Consider the following 23,042-nt stretch of genomic DNA (forward strand, 5'->3'; position numbering starts at 1 on the left):
AGATCAGGCTTCTTGGAAATTACGAGTCCTGACAGAAAAGTCAAGGTTGACGGTGAACAAGTGGAGCCACGGAGCTGGCAGACAATGACCCCATCTGGACTAAATAATTGTGACAAGATACAAGATATTAGGAGAAGCGTTTATGGAAAAAGCAAGAAATTTCTGACCTTCAGCAGACAGACACTTTTATTTATAGTTGGCCAGAGGTCCGTGTACAATACATTATATCATGCATGGTGCTCTTCCCTTCTCCCCTCCTCCCTTTGGCTTCTCTTCATTCCTCCTTCTCTGTCTGTAGTTTATTGGGAAAATGGGGACAAAAAGGAATTTAACGGGTAAGTGGGTCACCGTTTGTTACTGTGATAAAAATGTCAGTGATGTACAAAAAGGGTGTCCTTCCAGGGTAACTTTACATAAATCATTTGAAGAGCTTAAGGACAGTCTAAATTAAATTAGTGATTTTACATTAAACATGAAAGTCTTATGACCGCTGGAAATAGACACCAGCACCCCTCACAACCTCACTTCGGATAAGTGTTTAAGATAATGGATGGATGAATGAAAGTCTTATAATGAAGGACAGAACCAAACTCTCAACCAACCAACTCAAATAAGTCTCTTCCTACATTATATGATCAACAGAGTTGCTTCTAAAACCTTGTATTTAATTCGTCAGTAAGATTTTTTTATAGCATTTTTGAGTCATAACCTACATTTAATATGAAACAATGTTATAAATGTATTAAAACAAAACATCCACACGTACTTCTCAAAAGTGTCCTTCACACTCATCGACACCCCTAGTTAATATGCGTAGAAAAACAGAAAAAATAAATGTTTTATTTAATGAAAATCATCAAAATTTCATCAAAATGTCATTTGAATTTTTATTCAGTTCTACCACAATTTGCATTTGTATTGTCTCAGACGCGCTGCTGTATGGTTTCTTCTAAACCCCAAAAGGTGCTTTGCATTTTGTTTAATAAGATCCCCTAAATTACAAACCATGTAGGAACTACAGTATAATACAGTAGTAAAATACAAATAAACCTAGCGGTATACAGAAATTATTTCAAAATGACAGGAAACTGTACAAAAGGTTTTTGAGAATCCTCAATTCATTAAACAAATATAAACTAAATCTACATAAAAGTGATTGGAAGTCTGGAAAAAGCTAAATTGTTAGAGCAACTTGCAAAACAATGCTACTTTTGCTTGGTAGTAAGTTACTTATTATCATAAAAAGTTAGGATGATAAGGGAGGTGAAAATATCTCCAAAGCTCATTCACACTTAGTGCTGTTAAGAGCGGTATGTTGGGCATCCCATATTTCCATAACAATGAGTAGACACTACGTAGCCTACATGGTAATTTGTCACACAAATGAAAAAAATAAGCTGGGTCTAGAGTTAGACAAAAGATAAATGTTTGGAAAAATCATGTTCACCGTAAAGTACGGTGAAGAATGTGTGATGCTTTGGGCCTTTCAAAGATCATTTTTGAAAGAGTTTAGCCAGGGTTGCCAATTATTGTTGATGCTGTTGTGAGCTCAACTTTGCCACAAAGCCTTTAGTGCTGAAAGAATGAATTTACAAATGCAAGATAAAATTTGATAAAATGCTAATATTGAAATTCTATAAAATTGATGGGACACAAGAGCCAGAAGTCACCTCTACAATACTGTTACTTGCCTGAAACAATAGAGGAAACGTAAGATTCCCTCTCCTTATCTCATTTAATAAGTCTAACATTTTAAACACTTTGTCTCCTGTGCTGCAGCTGTGCCTGCATATTTAAATAAAGTGGAATAAATAATCCCCTATAAACCCAGCAATGTGCCCAGCAGGAAAAAACAATAACAATACATCTTGGTGGAAACCTCAATTACAATAATGGTCTAAGATCTGGCGACATTATAACAAATCCCTCTGCCAAATCCCATCATCAGTCGTGAAACAACATGGTGATAGATTCTGGGTGGATATTTTGAAGCTGTGATCAAGAACCATGCGTTCGTTTTACATTGTGCCTGGATTGGTGATGGATATGGGAGTGAGTGGAAGGGTGCAATCAGTGTGCATTGATTATACCCCGTCATCTCACAAATAAAAAGAATCAAAAGTTGGATTTATGCCATGTAATATGCTGCATGTTGATCACTGTGCAGGTGAGTCTGTTCAACATCAGTGAGATAAACATTTGGGACAGCTGAGGTGTTTTTCCACCAGGGTATCTTCAGCCTTGATGTTCTGATCAAAGACAGACAACCCAGAGATCATGAATTGAATTGCTGAAGCACAAAGTTAAATAAAATAAAAGGGATGCTAAAGCTAACTAAAACTGACAATTCTTTGTACAATCTCCTGTGAAGAGAAACAGAAAGACCAAAGATTTCTCATTGAGCCGTGAGTGTGTTTTAATGCTTCCTGTAAGGTCTGGCTGAACTGAAATGTTTTGTTTATGGAATGTTTGCAAGCTCTGCTCCATCCGAGGCGTGTTGCCACGTTCCCAGATCCAGCAATTAACATACAGGCCAGACTTCAGGACATCTGGCTGTGACTTTCTGAGGAAAAGAAGGGCTTTGACAGGATGTGAAAGTTTTCCACTAGAACATAAGTGCATGGATATAATCCTGCAAATATAATTGCATATTTTGTTGAATCCATGCAATCAATTTTCTGACTTATTCTGTGTTTAAAAAATCTAAACAATAAGCAGTCGCAAAAAATATCTGGAACATTTGATCTCAAACTTCCTTTTCTCTAAACATCTGCAGTCTCAGATTTTTATTTAGCTGCCATTAGAGTGCTCTTCTAAGTGTATAAAAAATGCATGCACTATAATATTTCAACATCATTCACAAAGTTTAATTGTTTTTTGTCACAAGTTTGTGCTTAAAGCAGGAAATCCAATTGTGATGTTTCCCTCTTTACTAAATGTACTTTTTATACCTCTCAAGCTTTAAGGTGCAAAGTTTTGGACTTGGTGCTTCAGCTTGGTCAGCCCACTGTCAGTCCATACACTAATGTTAGACTCGTTTCACTGTGGACAGGGATGCTGGAGTTCCAACATTACCCATTTCATAATGTCTAGTGTTTAGTGGTTCCTTTTGTCAGAGGTAGTTTGGGTTTGATGACTGAAACATGGACACAACGGGGCATTCCAACAAGACAATGATCTCAAAGCCATATCTTAAATAGATAGAGCTTTCTAACATGAAGGTTTTGGAATGACTTTTAGGCTTGTCCTTGCCAGAAATCTAACTAATTTAAGATGGATTTTATCAATAGTGCAAAGCAAAGTGGTCGACCATCGACGCAGAATCATGCCAAGACCTCACACAATCTGTGTTTTTTCTGCAGCTTGCAAACGGGACATTTATCCAGGTAGTTGTGGGATATTATATCATTTTGAACTTGTGTGGATTCGAGAACAATCAAACTTTTTTCTGTAAAGTTTTGTCATCAAAAACTGTTGAAGTTGTTCATTAGATCATCAGTTCTCACAGAACAGTTCAAATGCATCACTAAAGAGCAAAATTAGCAAAGAAAGCAATTAAAGGACCGCACAATGTGAGGGTCTGAGTGGACCTGTACATAATATTTAACACTCTAACATTAAAGGTTCAAAATAAAATCACTTTTACCTTTTTTCAGTTTTACATTTTGCTAAATGTAAGAAAGAAGGAACGAAATGCTGGTGTTTATATATATATATATATATATATATATATATATATATATATATATATATATATATATATATATATATATATATATATATATATATATATATATAAAATAGATGCTTTCTAGTTGTTAGATTTATGTGGGCTGGAGCGATGCTGAGTTTGTAAAACTCAGTAAGGCTTGGATAGCTGCAGATTAGCGTGTGGGAGGCTCTCTCCATGTCCTGGTGTGGACTGTGTGATACTTTAACAGGTCTGCAGAATCAGAGGTAAGCATGAAAACAAAGATGGAGCCACAGCTGCTGCCTGTTCCAACATACGGTCTGTGCTGAACTGCTGTTTCTCTCAGCTCTCTGCCAGGCTCATAATAACATCACGGCGAAGCTGCTGATCTGAAGCACGAGGTGAGAACACCTTAGTGTCCAAACACGTCACAGAGGTTCACAGCTTCCAAAAGAAGGATGTCTTTATTCCAGATAGAAACATGCTCAATTTGAATTATCTCAGCACAAGAAAAGTACTCCCACGTTCTTGTTTTAGCTCAGTGTAATGACGTAAATCATGTTTTTCTTGTTTTGTTTTTTTTTACACCAGGCATCATTTTAGGTAAAGAAAAGCTCTAAAATAGACATGATGACTAGTGCAGTTGCTCACAGGGGCAGAGGAACTCCTGCAGAGGCTTTGAGGCATGTTACTTGAACTCTTGGAAAACTTGTATTTGTGTCTAACAGCTTTAAAATAATGCATCTGAATCATTTCCCCCTCGATTCAAAAACAACAACAAAGAAAAAAACGGGCTAGACTCTGTTGGAACAAATAAGATCCCAAGGCATTCATTCTGCTGAGTCTCCGCAGTCTGATCTGTCCTTGTGTGTTGAGCAGACAGAAGCTTTTATAATCACTACTTTCTAATCAACACCCATAGGATACCTTGAGGGATATACAAACAATCATTTGAGGTAGTTTTGCAGACTACAGTTAGGATACAGCACCTGAGAAGGATTTAATTTAATCCTCTTTGTGTTTGAGAATGTTCTCAACTGATTGAAATGTTGTACATTTCATGAAACGAGACAATGACCTTCCCTAAAATTCCAAAAGAAAGATGATTTAACCCTTTTTTAGCTTCTGAATGAGACACTGGATTATTAAATGATGGGAGATTATTCTGTTCCATAATTATAGACAGGACTCAAAAAAGTATTTCAAGGGAGTTCTTTGTTTTATTTGTTTCTTTTTAATTAACGTACATTTGTTTAAGTTAATTGTTATTTTTTAAAAATAATGAAGTAAGCACTTTAAGTTCTCCTGCTGGCTCTGGAAATCAAAACAGTTGTTTGATTACGTTTGTTAGAAAAGACTGCAGGTCCTCTGTCATCCAGAAGGCGGCAGTAATCCTGCACTGCATTTTATCCTAAAATGAAGAAGCGTAGAAAGCTTTAGCATTCGAGAACTTTTTAGCCTTTTGTGTAATTTTTTATATTCCAGTATGTGACTTGATTGTGGCTATTTACATTTTCTTGGTCATATTTCTAAACTAAAAGATAAACAATATCTAGTGTACAAATTAAAGTTAGTTATACCAGCTAATTGTTGAAATGTGATTTTTGCATTTAATCAGCTTAAAAATTATTTTATGATCAAAAACTTCCAAGTTTAAGCACAAAACAGAATCAATCTGTAAGGGAGCAAAGACGTCTTCAAAGCACTGTACATACTATCTTACCACCCCATACATTTCTCATAACTGACAAATTTAATCCCAGCTGCATTTCTCACCTAATTAAGAGGTCGAATGTGTGTGTGTGTGTGTGTGTGTGTGTGTGTGGGAGGGGGGGGGGGGGGGGAAAGAGAGGAGTTATTATTCTGAATAAAGCTGTCAAACTTCTTTAGCAAAAATTCAATGAATTGTTTTCCCTTCTCTCAAACGTTTATCTTTGTGAAATGAAAGACACTGAGTCCTCTTTATGTTAAATGGGGATTGTTTGATTATGGGTGGACCTGATGTATGTGGGACATCTGTGCAGCACAGAGCACATAATGCAGTCTGTCCAGCACCTCAAGTCCCAGAAGTCACTGAGGCCCCAATCCACACAAGAGCTTTGGAAAACACACTCAGATGGTTCAAACAACCATTCTGACATGTAAAAGAAAAAAACTGAGAACTGATGTGACCACTTGCTCAAATAATGTTACATAAAGCCAATTGTGCTTCTACTAACTCAGACTCACCTTAAAACAGAAAACATGCTAAGTTATATACAAAAATGTGTAATTTAAGCTCAGGAAAATGTGAGAAGTATAATGAAGCTCTGATCTTTAAGAAATGTGCTTATTCTCTCCTCCTTGTTAAAAATGTTTAAAATAAAGTGTTTCTATGGAGACAAGGTGGGTAGTAATATTTCTGCAGACTCTTCCTGATTTATAAAAATCAACACCATTACAGTTTTCCTGAATTGACTGCTATCTGGCCTTTCCCATTTTGAAGAATAGCTAAGAAATCATGGAAACAGAAAGCCATGGATTATTAATAAAAAGCTCTTGAACACTGAACAATTCTAAGAATAAAGCATACGCTGAGAATTATATATTTTTTGTTTTATTAGACCTCTAATTGTGGTACTTATTTTGTTACAAACTAATATATCTTACAATTGGTAATTTTCTTTTCTTATTAAATAAAGGTACCCAATTTATCTGAGTTTAGTGGTGTAAAATTATGCAACAGCGATAAAAGACAAATTTCTTTGCTTTGCTTCATACCGGTAGTGCTGTGTCTGTGACAGGAAAAAAAAGCTGCAGCACAGGACAAACAGATGCTGTCCAGCAGTTAGGCTTCATCATGTAGTTTCCTGTGCCAAAACCTGCCTCTTTACAAAGGACACATGGTTTCTAATAGCTCTAACTCCCACAAGCAGAGTTTACACAGTAAGGAGCAATGTGAAGGTGAGCAAGAGAAGTAAAGCTGAAGCTGACGCCTGGACATGTCACAAAATTTTAACTTTACAACCCCAATGCTTTAAAAGCCTTTGCATCTCTCCCTTAAACACGCTTTAAGCTAAAGGGCACATTTGTCTGGGTAAACAGAGACGAGTGAGCCTCAATAATTCATCATTCAGCCTCTGGGAGGACAACCAACACTGCCTGCAGCTTCTCACTCAGATGCATTTTAATACCCCTCCTGCCAAGCTTTCCTCATTCTGGGAGAAGCTTAAATGACACCAGTGAGCTTCAATGCAACCACTCAACCCAAACACTCCTCTGGTGAAGCTGCAGAAGGGCAGTAAATTAGAAAGGGGGAAATATTAGCATCGCTTGTTGGTCTCATCCAAGTCATGAAACTCCTGTCGCACAGTGACCACAGAAAAATAATTAAAAAATCACACCAACTACCTCAGCTGAGTCCTTTTGATTTGGAGGAGCTTCTGCTCGACTCAAGGATCAGATGATGGAAGTCCTAACACTACCTGTAAGGCTCAGTCCAGAGATTCATATGGAGGAAACTTATACCAGACAACTGTATCTCATAACCTGTTTTTTTGATCATGACCATAAGTAAGGGGTGGAATGTAGACAGATCATTTAATAAAGCACTTCTCTTTTTGGCTGATACTGGGGCAGCATCTGCTTTAAATTATTCTACCTATGCACAGTGTCCCTTAGTTATGGTTGGGAATTCCTCCTATGTCTGCTAAAGGTCATAGCTTGAAGAAACAGAAAACAAAGAGATAGAGAACTTTCATGTTATTCAAAAAGAATTCATCAGGTATTTAATTTGACCTTGTCTGCAGGAACTGAAAACTCTGTGCAATTTGTGCATGTTGTTTTATTCATTTACTCTTATATTGACAAAATAGTAAAGCTGTTCATTAGGTTTTGGATGGTTTCCCAGATTTTATGATGCAAATAAACAGATTTATACCAGTTTGGCTCATAAATTTTTGCTCCTTTCAGAAGTTTCTTTCATAAGTTAATGAACTTGTAACTGAAGGAAGAAGCTTGTCAGCTCAGAAAAGGACTTTTAGGTTGTCTGAACTAACATAATGAATATTTTTAAAAACGCCCTTATTCTTGCAGAAAATTGGCAGTAGATGTTGGTGAAAGACATTTTTGCTGTTAAATGCCACAAAGTGCATAAGACTATTTCTGAAATTAAAGCAACTCATTTTCCAGTTAAAAGTCATAGATGATAATTATAAATAGACTATGGTAAGAACAGTTAGAGCTCTTCAAGTTTTAAACAATTAAAACCAAATTCTAAAAATTAAAAAAGAAAAAAAGCTAAACATGCACTTTTTGCTTGAGAATTGTGCAAAACTGATCACATAAAATTTCATTTCACATCATTATATATAGATTATTTCACAATTAAGGTTATTTGCAACTAGCCTTAAAAATGCCTTAGAATAAATTTATAGCCTATTGCTTACATGGCACACAGGTTTATGGGAAAATGTATTCAGAGGGGAAAAGGAACTTAAACTTTAACAATATTTGGGATTTTAACCAAGTTACAATTATTTGCATTCCTGACTATTTTTGAATAAAAATAAATCTGACCAAAGTATTGTTTAAATTTATTCTTTGTCCAAGGACCTATAAATAGTCATTCCTGAGTTTTGTTTTTCTGGGCTGCAGTGCCTATAAAATGTTCATCACCTTGAATGTTTTAGTCTTTTCATTGTTTTCATAAATTAATCATGATTTGATCACTGAGCCACAATCGGCCTTTTCATTGTCTTTGTTTTAATATTTAACCTTTATTTTACCAGGATTAAATAAAACCCCACTGAGATTAAAAACCAATTTTAAAGCGAGTTCTGGTTATTGTGGTGCTTTTATCACCAGTTGACTGGAAACTCTGTTGAATTAGGCCCGTCGCTGTAAAAGGAACTAAAAAAACACAAAACCTAACAAGTCTTAGAACACATGGAGCAGCAGAACTATTTAGTAGTAAAGCATTTTAAACTTAAAGAGCGCAAAATTTTATAGTCCATTTGGTTAAAAGATGTATATTTATTATCTTGTATTCAGCTTCTTGTTCACCTGAACCGATGTTAAATACTTTGAAGCAATATTGTTGTGTCTTCTATAACAGAATTAATCCTGTCTGGGCATCACTCTGCTAAAAAAGAGAAAACTTTGCACCTGCTGAGTGGACTACTGTTCATAGGCAGCTAATGTTCATCTCTCTTCTGACGACAGCATATAAAGACTATAGGAATCAACTGTATTTTTTCAATCAGGTTCAAATGTACTCTTCAACAGAGGGCTGTGATCACTTTGTTTCTCTGTACATGGAAACCTGCAGTGCCACAGACGTTACACCCGCCTGTGCTTTTTCCATTCCACATTTTATCCCCCTTTAATCTCTGTTTGCTCTCATCTCTTTGATGCCTTCAAACCTCCTCCTTCCATCAGTTCTCCCTCTCTCCTCCTGGTGACTCTTCAAGAGTCAGGCCACTGTTTCTCAGCCAACCGGAGAGCACCGTCAGCTATTAGACAAAGTAGTGGAAATATGTCATCGGGGAAACGATCTTTAAAACTGATGCGGAAAGACGAGAAGGTTGGGGAAGAGGAGAAATGGGGGGGTGATGCCTTATGAAGGTGAACCAAGGTGGGGATAGACATGATGGTCACGTACAGAGAAGGCTTTTCCACTACACATTTACACACACACATAAACTGTGGCTGAATGGTAAGAGCCGACACAAATACCATTAGTCTCAGTGGTGATTCTGGAGCAGTAATGAGATTGGAGGACAGCCCCTCTTATCTCACCCTTTACAACATCATAAATCCACCTGTTTACACGATAGAGGGCATGCTAACATGTCAACTCATCTCCTGCCATGTCTGCGAAAGAGTGACTCACTTCTCCTTGTTATTCTTTTAGCCGCAGTACCTCATGACAACATGCAAGGGAATTTAATTTTGGCAGACATTTTTGTTTAAATGTTAGAAGAAGTTCAAGATTCATTTAAATGTTTCTATTTCACAGCTTTTTTGTGAGCCACTTTACATTTTGCAAGTGTTTTGCTTGAAAGTTGAACCAATAAACAACCAATGCAAGGTGTAGTTTATTTGTAGTTTAAAATATTTGAAGTAAATTAAATGATCAAAAAATCGTGAAATGCTAACCGTCAGTCTGAGCACATTTGGTTTTGTTACAAATAAATAAACGAATAAAGGCATACACTCCTTCTTTCTGTGTAATTTAGATCAGGCTGCTGATCTAAATTACACAGTGAAGGAAGATTAAACCTGTGTTGATTTGGCTGCATGTCTTGAAATGTTATCCTTACAAAAGACTTACCAATGTTCCACCACCAGTTTTCTAACTGAAACTATCATTATTATTTCACTCAGTTTCTTTTTTTTTTTTTATTTAGAAAATTTCATAATGCAGAACAATCTAACCAAATTCCTCAAGTAGGGAGGATAGGGTCTTTTTTTGGACCTTTGTTTTGTTCTTGGCTGAAAATTTTAATCTCATTTGATCAAAGCCCAAAGCTCCAGTTTCTTTACAGAATAAACAACAATCGCGTAATATCTAGTTAAATCATTAAAATCCAAACAGGAAATGTAATAAATGTAGCAAAGGAAAAGAGAAAAAGTGGCAGAAACATAAGAGCATTCTAAATTAAAAAAGCAAACGCTATCTACCGAACAAAATGATATTATTGATGCTGTTCCTTTTTAGTCAGAAGAGTTTGCTTGCAGCAAAGTGTCCCCTCTGTTCTAATTGCAGTTTAGTCTACTTCCTGTTTGATATTAGGTCGGCTTTGTTGTGATTCACAACCAGCCCTTGCAAACTGCTGTGCAAACTTCCTGAAATGTAAATTAAACCAGTGGGGAGCGCTGATAGAAGCGGAGATTATTTTTGCAAATAAATGTCTAAAGCATTTGATCACTTAATTCTTACTATCTGCAAGCAGTGGGAAGTTGATTAGAGATGCTGAATCTTTCACAAACAGTGGGTGCAAATCCTGAAACAGCAAAAAATAACTAAGAGACATTTATATCTGTTTGAAAAATCCTGTTTATTTATTGGAAAATAGTTCCTTGTTGATCTAAAGTGAGCGCAGTGACTCACATGGGTCACTCAGTTGGGGAATTTGGTCCAGTTTGAGTGTTAAATGTGTGTCTTGTCAGTGAGTGCTCCACTGAGGGATGTGACTGTTTGACCTTAAAGCTGGAAGAGCTTGTCTCCGGCTCTTCTCTGCATTGCCGTCAAAAACGAGAGCCAGCTTTTGTTCAGGGGCGAGCGGATGACAGAGCTGACAGTAATAGCTGGCTTTGTAGAGCAAAAGGCCGTCCTCATCACTGTCGAAACCATCCGGAGCCGCTCTAAGGGAGACTTGCTGAAGCAGCTCAGTGTACTCAGACATGAGGGAATTGAAATCTGACACTATGAATGGAGCCATGGAACATTTATGACAAATTAGGGAAGAGATATACCTAAGTGTGAGTGATATAAAGCCTGAGCAGTCCTGGGTGATTTCTGAAATGCATTGGATCTCAAGGCAGAAGAACATACAATTTAAAGTAAAGATCTTAGAGAAATATGTTTATACAGCAAGAACAACCTCTTTTCCCACAAGATTTTTAATGATCCTAAAAGTTTGACTGGAGACATCTCCCTGTAGATCTCCTGAGGGCCAGGCTACATTTGAAGTGCTCAAACATGAACCACATTTTGTTAAAAGTGCACAAATTACACCAGGACTTGCACTTATACTGTCGACTGCCATCCCACTTGGACCCTACAATATGGTGCTCATTCCTGGCCCATCATTGAGGCTCACAGAAAAGTGCTGCTTACTCTGCTCCCGCTTGGACCCCACATCACTACACAAGCCACACATTTCATACCGGTACTCGTCCTCAGAGATGTGGACTTCCCACCATGGTCCCAAAACCAGACAATGCAAGCCTCCTGTGAGTTCCTTACTTGAGCCAATATTTGGATCCATGCACCAGGACATGACTTGTGTCCCAACATGCTGTGCATTTCATTCCTGTACTTTGGATGGCAAATATGAACTGCTTACGATGGGTCCCAACATGCCCAACATTATGCCCTGATAAACTACTGGGACCTCTCAAAGTAGAGAGATCCCAGTAGTTATAATGTATGTATGATACATTTTGGGTTTCCACATGGACAAATAAATGTAGACACTTTTCTGTCTCCTTACCAATTATATGTTGTTAGGTAATGACTACAAATTAGGATTTTGATTCTGAAATGGGGCTGCACAGTGGCGCAGTTGGTAGAGCTGTTGCCTTGCAGCAAGAAGGTTCTGGGATCGATTCCCGGCCCGGGGTCTTTCTGCATGGAGTTTGCATGTTCTACCTGTGCATGCGTGGGTTCTCTCCGGGTTCTCCGGCTTCCTCCCACAGTCCAAAAACATGACTGTTAGGTTAATTGGGCTCTCTAAATTCTCCCTAGGTGTGTGTGTGTGTGCGCATGGTTGTTTGTCTTGTATGTCTTTGTGTTGCCCTGCGACAGACTGGCGACCTGTCCAGGATGTAACCCGCCTCTCGCCCGGAACGCAGCTGGAGATAAACACCAGCAACCCTCCCGACCCCATTAGGGAAGAAGGGTGTAAGAAAATGGATGGAAATGGATGGATTCTGAAATGCCAAATCCCAATATCATAGAAATATATGTTCTTTAATTCCATGTGTTAAATATCTATTTAATGTCTGCAGGAGAGGTCAGAGAAAAAAAATCAGCATTATGGGGAAAAAAAAGAAAGAAAGAAGTTATATAACAGCTGGGTTGAGCTAATCTGCAGGGTGTTGCTTGAATTTTGTCATTCCTTTTGTTGCAGCCTTCCTCGTCATGCAAGTGAATTAGGAGCTTTAATCCTCCACATCATCTCCGGGATTTCGCAGCTCATTTGTCGCAGCCGGCTGAATGTCACAGGGGCGTGGGCAGTGGACGTGACCGTGGGACTCCCGTTAACAGAGGGAGAGTGACAATTACCGTCCTGCTGCCTTTGCCAAGCAGAGAACGGATGTGAAACAGAGCACTGGCGGATGACTCACTTGAACAGCCAGTCTAGTTTGGCTTCGCTCTAATGAAGCCTCCATCCACTGGTGATAAATAACAGGGGCTGCCCTGAGGAAAGAGAGGAGGGTCCCATGTGTGACGCAGATTTGCCTTTCAGACCAGGACTCAACTCTCCCTCTGTTGTTCACATACTTATTCCCCCTTTGTTTTCTTTATGTCATCAGTTTCATTTCCCCCACTCATTTCTGTCGTTGAGGATCTTGTCCTCCATTTTCTCACTTTCTGCCCTCCATTTCAAGCAATGTGTTCCCTCCATTTTTGTTTGTCTCCTTGGACTCATTTAGGGTCAGCCATTTGTTCCTCAGACGGTGCCAAATGCTCTGTCTAGGTCATCCTTTACATTAGTATTCACAACAGTAATTTTACTCAGTCGTTCTCCGTCCTTGTTGTGTAGAGTGTCTGGTTTCAGAGCCATAAGAAAAGCTGCACTTTCAAATCTATAAACACAGAAATCATTTGCTGCACCAAGACACTTTATGTGAGCTTGTTTTTCTACATTTACTGGTGGCAAATTCTGCTGGAGCAGCTCAGAAACAGACTTACTTGATAGGATAGGGTGAATCAGCTTTATTACTCAAAACACTTCCTTGCAAATATAGAAACCCGATAACTCCATGTATGTGGCAAAATCTCCTGCCTTGAAAACATTTGGAAATTATTGTCAGTTCTCAAAAGACTATTTCAAATCTCACCTTTTAAAGCTTTAAATTTTCCTCCTCAGATGAATTAGCATTGAAAGTAATCTGAGCTGTGGGAAGTAGAAGTAGCCAAAGTCGCACACATTCATAACTGCTTTCCAAGATTTAAAAAGTAAAACGTAAAGTGATTCTTACCCCCACAAGGTAACCATTTCAGTCAGTTAATACCTTTGGATGAAGTGTCTTCGCTTTTACAAAGCAGAAGAGAAGAAAATCAACTGACATTGATCAGTCCTAAAAGGGTTTAAAAGTAATTTCAACGGCTCCGGTACTCCAGCAAACTACAGAAAGCCAAGTCAATTCAAATTTATTTTTATAGCATTTTCAGCAACCAGTGCATTTCATAATAAAACATCACGCAGTCACCAACTATGAATCAAGCAAACATTACATTTTGTCAAATGCCATCATCAAAATTATCAAGCAAATACTCAACAAATATGTTGGTAAACATTCCTGTTGTCCGTGGAGAACATGCTGGAAAAATAATTCTAGCAAGAAAGTCTGAGAAGAACCCAGGCCTCAAGTCCCTCAGTTAAGGTCGGTGTTCAAAACTCAACAATTAGAAACAGACTGGGGAAAAAAATTGTTTCAAGGTGATAAGCAACACAAAGGCCCATCTTACATTTTCCACAAATCATCTCGATGATCCCCGAGACATTTAGGAAATGATTCTGTAAACTGAGGCTACAAACGTTGCACTTTTTTCAAAGGTGCGTATCCCTTACAATCTGGATTGAAATTTTTTTTAGCTAACATACCCAATTGGGCCTAATCTTGCTACTCCATATTGTATCTTCCTGTGGTACCCACTTGTGCTGCAGTGCCGACTGTAGCTTGTTTGAAAACAAAAATATTATTATTACTATTCGGCACTTCTGGATGATGTTTGCGGCGTAGGAGTATGCTTTTTTTGTGCAGCACTCTTAACATTTTCAGACAATGGATAGAAAATTTTAGCAGAATGTTCTTTTTGGTGGTCATGTAGACATTTTTTTTTTTGCAGAAATTATCAACGACATGCTCACTACATGCTTACTGATTTAGCAATAGCTTGTAAAATGTTATAGTAATTCTATAGAAGACTTTTTCTTTTGCTAAATTGTTTTTGATATGTATAAATTTTAGTACTCCTGTTATTGTAGTAATATCGAAGCTCGATGATTCTAGGTATGTAAAACTAGATTCCTGAGACATCAACTGGTGTATGAGATTTCTTTTTTCTAATGAAATTTTCCTCTATACTGTTTGGCAATCAGAGATAAAACTATTGACTGCTTGAATTTAGATAAATAGGAAATTTTATTTAATCCCTACGAAAATAAATTTGAAGAAACAAATGTGAGAACAGAAGACAGCTTCTCTGTTAGGGAAATTTTTAATATACTTTCCCAGTCTATTCAAAGGCAGGACTGCCTGAAGCTGCATGACTCCATGTACCTGAGGAAACTGCCAACCTGGCTCAGCAGGGAGTGAGAGGAGATGGATGTCAGTGGTAAAATGGCAGACAGCAATGCACAGAAATTAAGCAGAATGCTGGAAGCGGACGAACTTTCATAGGTGGATGATGGGTTGTGTGTCAGAGAGCAGAGAACATGTGAGTGTGTCTGCTTATTTGTGTGTCAGGTTTAACCAGGGTGTGATTATGGAGGCTGATAAATTTATGATTTCTGCATGGACTGACGGACAGTGCAGGTCACAAAGTAAATGCAGCTTAAGTAAGTCAACAAGAACCATTTTGGCAGCAGTTGCTATTTCCAAATAAAATACTCACTTACCAGCCAATTTTCCGTTGCTCAGCTTGTGGGAATGGCAAATAAAGTAACAAACAGCCATAGCCAGGAAAACTCTATCCCCTCTTTTTAGATATGCTCCCTAAATCAGCCTCACAACAACATCCCTGTGTTTAAAAATTGAAAGGGCACACATTGTCATCTCATACATGAACAATGAGCACTACTAAAGGCAGGCAAGCTTTGCAGAAACTGACAAACATGAAGATCCCCATCAAAGAGCTGTGGTCAACATACCGATTTATTCTTTATTGCTACACCTCCAGGATCTGCACTAAACAGAACAGACACGCCGCCAGCAGGAGGTTAAATGAGCTGTTTGTTCTGTCCAAAGCAGTAATAGGAAATTATGTTAATGTGGCCTCTGACAAATTGTTCATATTAAAATGACAGTGGCTGAACGTTTAAAAGTTGAGGTAGAGGGTGTTTGGTTAGTTTGTAGCCATTGCAGGTGATTATTACTGACATTTGTGCTCACAAGAAGATGAAATAATACAACAAAGAGCTAATGGACATCATTTTTTGGAACCTATTTTTGCTTTGAGTCATTTCTCTTATTTTGCATTTAGTTTGAAGTTCATTTTTCCAATAAATCAGAAGTTGAATTTGCTGAAGAGTCTGGGAGCATAAACGACTGGAAGAAAATCTTTTAGCAATGAAAATGCTTCTGAAAAAAAATACAGTATTTATATTCCCAGAAAAAAAGTACTTGTTGTACTATGCATTGTTAGTGGAAAAAGGCTGTCCAAATCAACTTGGCCCTATTTAAAAAGCAATTACTTCTTTAACTTAATAACTGGATGTGCCACCCTGAGCCAATTACTGCCATCAGGTGTTTCTGGTAAGTTGTGTTTTTGCTATGGATGAACTTTGTCCCTTCTCTTCTTTGCAGAATTGTTTTAATTCAGCTCCATTGAACTGCTACAGTGTGACCAGCCTGTTTAAGAAAAAAGTACGTCGAATGATTTCTACAGACGGTAAAAAGAGGTTAAATAAAACAGATGTTGTTATTCTGAACATAACATACGCATCAGATTTAAACTTAGTTAGGAAACTAGCAGTTCACAATTCATGACCCAATATCTCAAAGGTTGTAGGATTGTTTATAATCTAATTATACATTTTTCCAAGTTCCAAAGTTTTCTTAGTGGCTCTCCATATTGTGCTGGTAAGGATGTTGCTTTGCAGTTGAGGTGTAGTCACCATAATAAAAGTTCTTCCAGCAGTTATATGAACATACTAGAACTATTAAAGTCAGGAGATGGCAATAGCTACTGTCATGCTATATGAGTATTTACTGTGCACAACATTAGAGCCTGATTTATAGTCCTATCAGGTGATGTGATTTGTGCCTGTCAACATATTTGTTTCTTAGTCAAGCAAATATTTTAACCTAATGGCCTGAATGAGAACATCCATCAGTGCTTTTGTTTTGTATTTTCTAGCTCTTCTGCACAAGTGGCATCTTTGACATTGAATGAGTAAATCCATATTTTATACACTATTTATGAACTGAAACCTGAGTGCGGCTCAGGCTGATGGAAGCCACATTAGTTAGGGCTTGAGCAAATCATACTTTTAATTTAATGATGGGACTGACAATGTCGTTGAAGGTCTGTCTGAGGGAGACACACGAATGTCTCCCTCAGAAAAGGCATAAGATTTTCTTGATACGATTTGTTCACTATGTTCTTGCTACTGACCTCTGGCTACCTTGCACAATTATACATTGTTCTTGAAACTTTTTACTTTAAATAATGCTGACGCTTTAAGGGATTTTGTTGTAATTTTATTTGAGAAGTAGAATTTAAAGGGTGATTTTCGCCCTTTAAATTCCTCACAACAACACGCCTGTGTTGACAATCCCTAAACAATTTTCTACAAGGTTTCTCTTGAAATCTAATTCTATCTTTTAATTCGATCAAATCAGACAAGCAGTTCTGCCCCTACTGAGGAAAAGCTTAACAACCGCATGATGCTGCCACCATCAGAATCTTCATGCTGGTGGTACTATGATATTCTGCAGCAGTAATAGTTCCCCATCTTTTATAAAACTAAAACAGCATTTCAAAAAATTCAACATTATAGCAACAGTCAAACATGATGGTGGCAGTATGATGATCTGGGGGTGCTTTGCTTCTTCACGATTGTTCCAGAGTGGCCTAATCAAAGTCCTGACTAAGTCTAATAAGGAAATAACACTGCCACTAACAGACCGTTCAGCTCAAAGTCTTAATGCTAAAGTCCCCTTCTCAGGTGTTGCACTGAAGGCTTTAGCAATTATTTGATTTAGAGGGCCTGTTACATTGTAGCACAGATTGGTTTAGACAATATTTTGTTGTATTCAAAATGCAAATGGTCATTTGAACATTTTAAATTTCACTTTGTGCTTTGTAGGTTGTCTTAATCTGAAACAATCTGAAATATGAAACTGTGACAAAAAAAGCAGAAGCAAAAGAAATGCAAATGCAAGAGCCCTGTCTTTGCAATGTGCTGTATTTTACTTTCATAATAGCATTTTTTTTTTATCTAAGTAAAGATCCTTTAAATAGTAATTTTATACAGCATATTGGCTATAGAAGGTTTTTGTTTGTAAGAAATATTGTGTTCAATCAATACAAACCCTGAAAAAACAGTGTTAACCTAAGAGTTAAATAACAGCTCTGTGACTAAGATTATAACTCATGACTCAGTTTGTACTTTTTGCGCTGTTAACGTTTCTACTCACTGGAAACTAAATAATAGACTATGCAACAGATGCAAATGATAAGGCTTTACTGTATCTCTCAACCATAAGGCTGTTTTTTAAAGAAACAAACTTTCCCTTTAAAGCTTTGATGCTATTCTTTCTACATATCATGAGTGTGTCACTTAATTAAATAGTCAAATACAGCAGATGAGCCTATAAATGAGCTTATAATGCACTATCAAAGTTAATTAACACTGGGCAGTGTAATCCGTTAACTCTCTACATAATTCTCATTAAATTAAATGGGAATACTTAAAAGAACAAGGATTTTTAAGAGTTAAATGTTATTAATAATGCCTTAGGTGCTTATCAAAATTCATAAATGTCTTAATTAAAGCTTTTCTAGCATTTAGTCTTAATCCACTTTTGAGATTACAGCATCCCACCACATCCTATCCCTATAGCAGATCCAGAAATTCCTTGCTTAGTGTCTCATGGATTGCAAAATGTAGTTTGTGTGCTAAAATAAATCAGAATATTCTTCTTACCTCAAGTTTGCAGACAAATTTGAATGTTTGATGGGAGGAAAAGAAAACTGTTGCTTGCTAGGTCTCCTGGTTTATCAGCTTAGCCAACAGTGGACTGCAACAATAAAACTGACAAAAGATAATTTCTTTGGATTATAATTTTAGATTGTTGTGGTACCCTTCTGTAGGAACCAAATCTTGTCTTGATATGCAGAAAAGCTACTAGCTGGATTTTCTCTTCTTGAAATGACTTCTGAACACCCCAGTGGGTTCAATATCGGTTGTCTTAATCTGAAATAAAACTGTTAATAGTATAAAAACTAATCTTGCTGGGTAAATTGGGTTTTAGTTTCACTGAAGGTGCAGGAATATAAAATAAAATGAAGGTTGCTGTAACTTTCAATAACATTTGGTGGAAAGAGTGCATGGGACAAAACGTTGTGATTGGATCTGAAGGTTTATTAAGCCTGTACAATATTTGGCTGCTGCAGAACTTCTGTAATGAGAAGTGTTTGCTGAGTGTTTCTCTGTTTTGCTAATCCATTACTCTCCGACTCTCAAGCAAGTGCTCAACAAATCACTGCTTCATGCAGCGATTATATAATCAGAACCTCATCAATTCACCAGAGGAAATTGGAGTCATTGGTTCTACTATTTCTTTCAAACACTGTTGTTTATGGTTAACGGGTGCAGCAAAGTCAAAAAGACTAGGTGAAACCAGAACCAGGAAGCATCAATTCAATTCAGAGCTTTAGATGTATACTTTAATATTCTAAAGAAATAATGTAATAACTTCAGAAACTTACATGTCTGTAAACAACCAAAATGAGATAATTTGGTTTGAAAATTACTTGACATACATCTAAATTAACTGTTTTTAGTCACTGTCAGTACTTGTTCTGACAATAATGCACACCATCTGTGGAATAAAAAGGATATTCTATGTCAGCATAAAGTCATGATGTAGACCTTCTTTGAAGGTCTTGGTAATGGTTGTGAAATGTGGAAAATGTCCCTTTTGTGAGAGCCCGTCTGCAGTATATCGAATGCAATTCCTCTGCAGACCACAACACAGCCTTTTGGGCATGCCAGTAGGAATGACCAATTTTAGCATGAGTCATCCTCTGTAAGTCTCAAATGTTGCACTAAACGCTTGTGATGAAAACACTTTATGGATTGGAATGGCGAGAACTGCCATTTCTTCACTCACTGAAACTTCACAAGTCACAAGTTGCAATCACTCAGTTTTCACATCTACTGCACTGTGTTCACATTCCCACTCTCATACTTAGCAGATGTTTTCTGAACAATTGCAAAAAAAAAAAAAAAGAGATTGACTGATTTGAGACTGGGGTTGAAACGTAGCCCCTTCAAACCGTCGGACTACCTGGTGAACTGCTGCTATAACCGACTCAAATATTGATCTGTTTTACAATCAATCAAATGGAGAGTGTCTCAGGGTCAGCAGAGACACTATTTCCCGGCGCAGATGTGGATTTATGACTGCATAAGATTTTTTCCTCATCCTGCACATTTTATTGCCTCTTATTTGTATTTTTTTTAGCACTTTCCTTTCCCAATTTCTGCACCGTTAAATCCTACTGACACAGGTGATATTAGTTTTTTTTAGAAGAACATGTTGCCCATTTATGCTTGAAATCTCCCTTGTCTGTTCATAATGTTTATTTCCATCACTTTTCCTGAAGCAGGAATTCTTTTATGTAATGTATTTTCCAAACATTTATACCTCCTCCTGTTGTGCTCATCTACAGTCCGCCCTCACACTCTTTCTCAGTCTAGTCAGAGATGCCTGGAATTATTTACTGCCTAATGGGTTACAGCAGCTCACACCAGCCCAGCGGTGCTTTACTTTATTTATCGATTCTCATTCCTTTTGTCTTATTGTGTGTGGGTGTGTGACAGTGTTTACGTGCAGGACAAGGACGCAAAGCGAAGACGAAGACAGAAACCCCAACAACAATAACAACAGCAAGGACACTTTGCACATTTGAGTTGCTGGAGAAATGACCTGTGGATTGCAAATTGATTGATATGTTTTTTTTTGAAGGCTAACGGCTGATTCCACAACAGCACGAGCTTGCATCCATTCAAATGACGTATGCATGCATGTGCCATATATGGGAGTGTGTGCAAACACCACAATGACAAACATCAATCTGTGAGGAAACATTAAATGTCTTCGAAGTCTGAAATGCTAATGGGTTTTAGCGAACACACATCTTTAAATTAGGAAAAGAATCAATCGATAGTTGCTGCTGGTTTTGTAGCGTATATTAAACAGTGCCGAAGAGAACAACTTTGTGTAAATACATCAAATGACAGTACTATTGATTCCTTCAACTATTTTTGCTCTTTTATTACTCAGAGGTTGTTTTTCCTGAATTGAAGCATTAAAAAGTTTATTCTTTTCATTGCACTAACAATGGAAAATATTACATTTAACAATATTTTTAGCAAAATTCCGGTTTCTCTTGTCTCAGTTCAAATCTATGATTTTTCACCTGCACAAAAGCAAAGCAACTCAAGTTTCTTGGTGGCATGTTCCTGAATGATTAATGCAGGAGAGACTGTTTGGGGTGCAGTTTGTAGTAATATAAGGTTTCTTCTGGTCTGTTGTGGTGAAGCAAGAGCAAAAGTCACGACCCTTTCCCGTGGTCTTGAGAAATGAATTATGAACAAAAAGATTAAATCACAGATATGAGCATGTTTTGTAGGGCCACCTGGTTCTGAAATAATGATCAGGAGGAGCAGGGTACAGCCACAGCTCCTCCACAGACAAAAGGCATGGGTCTGCGTACTCTGGATGCAGACCCAGGTCCTTTCTGGGTTCTGAACATGTATTAAGCTATAATGACTTTTCTTCCCAATGTATTCTCATAAAAGTAGAACATGATGAGTGGATACCTAGCTGTGTGACATCCAATGCCCACTGGCAGTAGATGTTTTATTGAAAAATTTGCATGAAATTTGTTAATATTATTTGCAAAATGTCTGCTTTTGGTCAAAGGATAATTATTCAATTTCTGTTGTTGCTTAAGCATCTTACACAATTTTAAAAATGCATTCTAAATTAACGATGTGTAACTTGTCCCTTTATAATTGTTTGCTTGCGCTTAAGTATTTAATTTGTATGATAATCTGAGTCTTTTAATCACACTTATTCTAATTCTTACCTTTTACCTTTTTAAATAACATTATGACAGTAAATATAATAATGTTCCATTTCTATTGTATTTGTTATTTGTATGCAAGTTGTTTCTTATCATTTGCTTCATCAGTTGTCAGCCTCAACCATACTGTGAATTCTGCTCTTGTACCTGACATACATAACTACCTGTTTTATTTTTGTTGATAATTTTTTACCTTTTGTACTTAAGGCAAGTTAGAATAATTTCCAAATTGAACTAAAAAATAAAAATGTTGGGGGAACATAAAAATATGTTACTGATTATAACCCACTAAAACTATCTCTAGTACCATTTCAGGTTTTTCCAACTTGTTCCAATATTTTATGTTGATTTTCATCAGCATGGTGCACATTGCAATTTTTATCCAACGACTACCTTCCACGTAGTCCAAGGTAAGTAAGCAACCTAAACAGAGGCTCAGACTCCCTTATTCCTACTCACTTGGGCCAACTCCTCTGGGGAAATGGCGAGGAGTAACAAGGCAGCCGAAAAAGGCGTTGGTCATCCATGAAGAGGCAGATGACAGAATACTTATCAAAGGGCCAAGGCTGGGATCCTCGGTCAGTGTCTATACCGAGGGTCGGGAGCAGATATCACATGAGCCAGAGTAGGCCTAATCCATCATGGGCAGGATGAGAATAATGTGGGAAAGAGATCAGACACTAGAGGGCAAACAGGGCAAGGACTGAATGGAATACTATTCACACAATTCACATAATCCAGCAGTGAAGGCAGAGGGGAAATTAAGTAGTGAAGGGAGCAGGTGAAAACAGGCAAGAGACGGGTTAGCAGGAAAGACTCGATTAGCAAGGCGAGAGAGAGTGACGCAGAAGTGAAGGATAAACAAACTTCATTCATAACACCTGAAACATGTCATGGGTCTTCATCTGAATTTACTAAGACCACCTCACAAGGAAGAGTCCAGGAGGCATCCAAACCAGATGCCTGGGCCACCTCAACCTCTCTTATCTCATCCTTGTTGCCTTTGAGACTCCTCTTGATGTGGAGGAGAAGCAGCTTTAATCTGAGCTTCTCACCCTGTCTCTAAGCGAGAGCCTGGACACCCTGCGCAGGAAACTCATGTCAGCTGATTGTATCCCTGAGTTTGTTCTTTTGGTTGCTACCCAGAGTTCATGACGACAGATGAGGGTAGGAATGTAGATTGGCTGTTAAATAAAGAACTTAGCTCAGCTCTCTCTCTCTCTTCACCACAATAGATTGGTACAGTGCTCACACCAATGCAGACAGTGTACCAATCTCTATACAGGCATCAAGATGGCGGGCAATAATTCAAGCCTCCTGCTTGAGTTCAGTGATGGTGACTCCAGAGTGGAAGAGTGCCCAACCACACTTGTG

This window comes from Gambusia affinis, linkage group LG17 (assembly GCF_019740435.1).
Source record: "Gambusia affinis linkage group LG17, SWU_Gaff_1.0, whole genome shotgun sequence".
NCBI classification, from domain to species: Eukaryota; Metazoa; Chordata; class Actinopteri; order Cyprinodontiformes; family Poeciliidae; genus Gambusia; species Gambusia affinis.